Genomic DNA, 5,450 nt, shown 5'->3' on the forward strand with positions numbered 1-5,450 from the left:
TTGGCTCTGAGAAATATAATAAATACTACTACTTACCGGTTGTGGGGACGGATTAAAGAAGCAGAAGTGGTATAATGACCAGGCCTCAGCCTCTCCTGTGTCTGATCCTAGGTGGATATCTAACATCTGGCCTTCATTCTGTCGCCCGGGGCGGGGGGGTGGGGGCAGGTGGGGGGTGGCTGGGGGGGCGGGTGCTGGGGCTCCAGGACTGGTGCGAAATTACTCTTGCCGTTTTTGCCCTGAGTAATAAATGGCCTGCTCTCCGAACCAGAAAGCCCCGTGCCTCCTATCAGATCAAGTGGGATCAGGCCTCAGACTTTCCAGAGGTTCTGACTTAACATTTCGTACTGGATGGAGCTGTTATGGGTATTAAAATAGATCATATAAGCATGGGGAGGGGGCTGAAAGGTCATTTCTTTGACCTTCCCTGCTATATGCAGTCTGAGTTTTTGTGTCCCCGTCCCCCAAATTCATATGTTGAAATCCTACCCGCCCCCGTGTGAGGGTATTGGGGGGCAGCTTTGGGAGGTGCTTAGGTGATCAGGGTGAGGCCCTCCTAATGGGACCCATGTTCTTAGGAAAGATCCCAGACCGCTCCCTCACCCTTCCCAGCACACGAGGGCACAGTGAGAGGGGGCGTCTACAGCCCAGCAGCGGAGTCACTGTCCCCGGCACCCCAATGTTGGACTTCCTGCCCCCAGAACCGGGAGGAATGAGGTCGGTTGTGGAGGCGCCCCTGGTGGGTGGCATTTTGCTGTAGCGCCTGCAGGGACTAGGACATCCCCCAGGGAGATCCCTGAGTCCCTGGCAGGTGCCAGGCGTTTTCCGAGCCTGCCCTCGTCCAATTGTCAGAGCAAGGCTGTGAGGCCAGCAAACCCACTAGCCAGCCTTTTTTCTAGATGGGGACACTAAGGTTCAGAGTTGAAGGAACTCATTCAGTCATCAGGCAAAACAGGAATTTAGCGCAGGGTGCCTGATTTTCCTGCTGGTCACATGCGACCTTACAAACGGAACCAGACTAGCTATCCGATGCCACCTCATTTAGTAATTTATTTCCTGTTTGTTCACATGGGCATTTCCTTACCTAGAATCTAATCTATGAAGTTAATGGGGGTGTAAATCCCTCAGAATCACCATCTGCCGCCTCCCCACTGCAGGGTGACATTAACATGCTAATGGCTAATTCCAACCGGAGTCTGTTAAAAATCCCCCGGGGCCTTCGCAAAGCTACCAACACTCACGACCTGACTATGTGCCCTTGGAAAATCACTGGCTCCAACAAAGTGTTGTAATAAGCCCCCTGCATTTGAGGGTTAGGAAAACATGGTTTAAATGGCCTGGGTGAAAGCGGGGGGGGGGGGGGGGGGGGGGGGGGGGGGGGGGGAGAAAGAGAGAGATACAGTGAAGAAGAAAAAGAAAGACACAGAAAGAGAAAGAAGAGAGAGTCCAGGAAGGGACAGGAAAGGAAAAAGAAAGAAAGAAAGAAAGAAAGAAAGAAAGAAAGAAAGAAAAAGAAAGAAAGGAGAAAACAAGCTAGAAAGGAAGGAAAGAGGGAGGCAGGGAGGGAGCTGACAGGACAGTACATCAGCGGAGCCAGGGAAAGTTTGTATTGATTGAAGATTTGAGGAAATGGACCAGGGGACAGCAAATTAGGAAATGCATAATGCATAGAGCATGTACTTTCTGGAACAGTCCTGGATCAAAGATCCCACACAAGGGCCTGGAATCCATAAGTTTACTTTTAGTGCCAGAAAATGTTTCAGAGAAGCCTGCAGACAAGCCTGCGAAATTTTCTTTTAGGCTCACACGTACCCCCAAAGAAATCAGCAAGGTGTGATCCGTAGCACCGGGCAGGATTTCTTCTAGCCAGACGATGATTCTTTGGCCAAATAACACCCGGTACGAAGAGGAAATGGGAGGGAGAGTCCCTGCTATAGGGAAAGAAAAGTGGGTAGAAATTCTGGAAAAATACCCCAAGCAGAGGAAAACAGTGAGTGCCTGGGAATGACAGGGAACTGATGGCTTTTAATATTTGAGATTCAAAAAAAAAAAAAAAAAATTATCCTGAGAAAGAATGGTTTTGTTTGTTTGTTTCGCATTTCCACGTTGCGTTGCCTCGGGGACCCGGAGTAGTAGGGGGTGCTGATCCCAATCATCTCTGTGTCTGTTATAAATTGTGAGTAGATCTGCTCTGTTAAACAGCTCATCTGAATTGCGCACGAGAGATTTTGCAGATGAGGATAAGCATCTAAAAGTCTGGGTCGCATTTACATGGAGCTCTGATTCAAGACACCTTTATTTGCACGTAGCATGATAGAAATAATGACAGCAGTGCCATGGTGGCGTTTGCTCGATATCTCCCCGGCACATCACCTCAGCTTCCAAACCATCGAGGTGTGAGTGGGTGAGACACTTCCTGCCGTTGTCCAGAAGGAGAGGCGCGAGGCGTGGCACTTTGTTTCTAGGGCTTTCCGTGAGACGTGCTGAGTCATACATTTCTGCAGTGTATGAGTTTCTTCCTGCTGCTGTGACAAATACCACCATCTTAGCGGCTCGATACAACACAGATTTATTATCTTACCGTGCTGGGGGTCAGAAGTCTAAAACAGGCCCACAGGGGTGCGTTCCTTCTGGAGGCTGTGTGGGAGAATTTCTTTCTTTACTTTTCCTGGCTTCTAGAGGTGGCCCACGTTCCTGGGCTCATGGCTCCTTCCTCCACCTTCAAACCCAGCACTGTGGCCTCTTCTTTCCTCTGTGAAGTCTGCTTCTATCCCTGTACCTCGTCTCTCCCCCACCCCTATCCCCCAACAAGGACCCTTGTGATTATACTGGGCCCATTTGAATAATCCAGGATGAATCTCCCGTGTTAAGAGTCAAGATCCTTAACTTCTTCATCGCATCTGCAAAATCCCTTTTGCCGTGTAGGGTAAGATAGCCAGGGGTTCAGAGGGTTAGGGTGTGGGCACCTTTGGGGTCATTGTTCAGCCCACCACGTGCAATCTGGACATAAGAACAGCATATTAAAGTACAAGGTATATGGACATATTTGCCAATTTAAACCATATATATGTATTAATGTTCCATCTATTGGGTGCAAAAATCTGTATCTTCTTTAGCACTTAAAAAAATTTTTTTTTATGTTTGTTTTTGTTAGAGACAGAGCACACATGGGGGAGGGGCAGAGAGAGAAGGAGACACAGATTCCGAAGCAGGTTCCGGGCTCCGAGCCGTCAGCACAGAGCCCGACACGGGGCTCGAACTCACAAACCGGCAGATCGTGACCTGAACCGAAGCCACACGCCTAAATGACTGAGCCACTCAGGTGCCCTTTGTCTTTAGCACTTATTATAGTTGTTATAATGTCATGTGGGCCTTGGTTCTCCGGCTGCAAGGCAAGTAACATGTAGTTTGGAAAATAGGGTCGTTTTCCATGTTTTCCCAATTTCTTGACCCGCAGTTTTTAGCTAAGAAATCCTTCTCAGTTCGTGTGTCTAGAAGGGAGAACGGGAGCAGCATCCTTGGTTCTCCATATTGACCTGCACACATCTAAGCATCGACATTCAGATATTCAAATACTGACATGCAGAACTTGGGGCTAGATATTGACATACATCTATTTTTTAAAAATGTTTCTTTATTTTTCGGGGGGGAGGGGCAGAGAGAGAGGGACAGAGGATCTGAAGCGGTCTCCGCGCCGACAGCAACAAGCCCGATGCGGAGATGGAACTCGCAAACCATGAGTTCGTGATCTGAGCCTAACCAACTGAGCCACCCAGGCGCCCTGATATTGACATGCATCTAGATATTGACATGCAGAACTTTCAATAACAACAGTAAAAACACAACAGCTATCCATAATTGGTCACCCGTTTTGCCTGGAACCGGATTGGGTGTTTTCCACACATATCTCATTTATTGCTTACCAGAACTTTCTGAAGTCTGTATTACTACATTGATTTTACATATGGGTAATTAAGGATCAGAAAGAGTAAGTAACTTGCTCAAGGTGAAAAAAACTAGTTGCGATCTTGAGAGAGGCGATGAATGTGAGGAACTCTCCATTCCCAACACACACACACACACACACACACACACACAGATTCCTGAGTTCTTACATTTGGCTGACATGTTTGTAGATATTTGGGAAATTCGAGTTTCCTGTTTTAGAGGCATGTGTAAGATCAGATGGGAACGAGAGTTAAGTAGTTGAGTTTTGAAAATATGACGCATCTGAACATTAGATACCTGAAACATAGTTGATCTTTGTTAGTCTCTCCTTTATTTCAGTTTTATCTCGTTTTATTTCATTTTTGAGTTGGCTCAGTTCTTGTAGCTGAAAAGGCTTCATGGTCATTCCTGTTGTGTACATTTGTTACTAAATTTATTTCCTCAGTTATCCTTCACAGATGGTGAAGGCAAAGATTGCCTTTTCCTTTTCAACCTACTGAGAAAAGCGCTCTCTCGGGACACCATGCCACTGGCACATAGTAAGCATATTGATTTGAAAGAAATAGCTCGAAGGTCGCAGCCATTGGGTGACAGTGAACAGTGATGAGTGGGGGCTCTGCTGGTGAGCATCGCGACTGGGTTTGTGGTCGTCAGTCTTATTCAACTCAAATCCCAGGGATCATCAATAACAATGATGAGGATAAAATGGCCTCAGAACATAGAGAGGACAGAGGGGTAGGGCCTGTTGGATGAGTGGTTTCAAAGCCCCAGCAAAATGAACTGATAATCCCCAGGGGAGTGCTCCTATGGAGAGCAATTCTGAGAGAAATTGTGGGCTTCCGGCTTCCGGCTTCCGTTCAGACAGGCTGCCCGGGGAGGAGGGGAAGAGGCTCAAGATGGAGGGAAGAGAGGTCAAGTAGGGGTGCTGGTTCATAGGCAAATGCTCTTAGGTGTTGGCTCAGCATTCCAAGGTCATCATAAACAGGTCTGCGTGTCTGTTCATCAGCGTCCTCCCGCCTGCATGGTGCTTCAAGTGCACCGTTGTTTGACCTTCTGTGTATTTGCTCATTATCTCTAATTTCATTTAAAATACAACGAAGTGGGGACTAAGAGGGTTCACACATCATCTCCTATTTGTTTCCAGACACCAGTCATGCCAAGTCATCATGAGAACTGAGGCCATGTGATCTGGGTCCTACGTGCTTTTCTCTGGAGACGAGGCCAAGGTCTTGTAATGAATCTTCAGATACTAACTTAGATTCCTGTTCACCTTGTGCAAAAGCACACTGAAAAAAATGTCCTCCCGGGTCCTTCCCTGATATTCTCTTACTTGCCATGGAAAAGGCTCCCATAAATGCAACAAGTCCTCATTGCTTTGACGAATCTTGACATAGACTAGCTCTGGATACAGTGGTGTTACAGGTAAAAATCCAAGACTGGCCAGATTGCCCCTGGCTCTTCTCCCAATGCCGACGGGAGTGACAGTAGGTATTTCTCGTGGG

The sequence above is a fragment of the Leopardus geoffroyi genome, chromosome X (assembly GCF_018350155.1).
Source record: "Leopardus geoffroyi isolate Oge1 chromosome X, O.geoffroyi_Oge1_pat1.0, whole genome shotgun sequence".
NCBI classification, from domain to species: Eukaryota; Metazoa; Chordata; class Mammalia; order Carnivora; family Felidae; genus Leopardus; species Leopardus geoffroyi.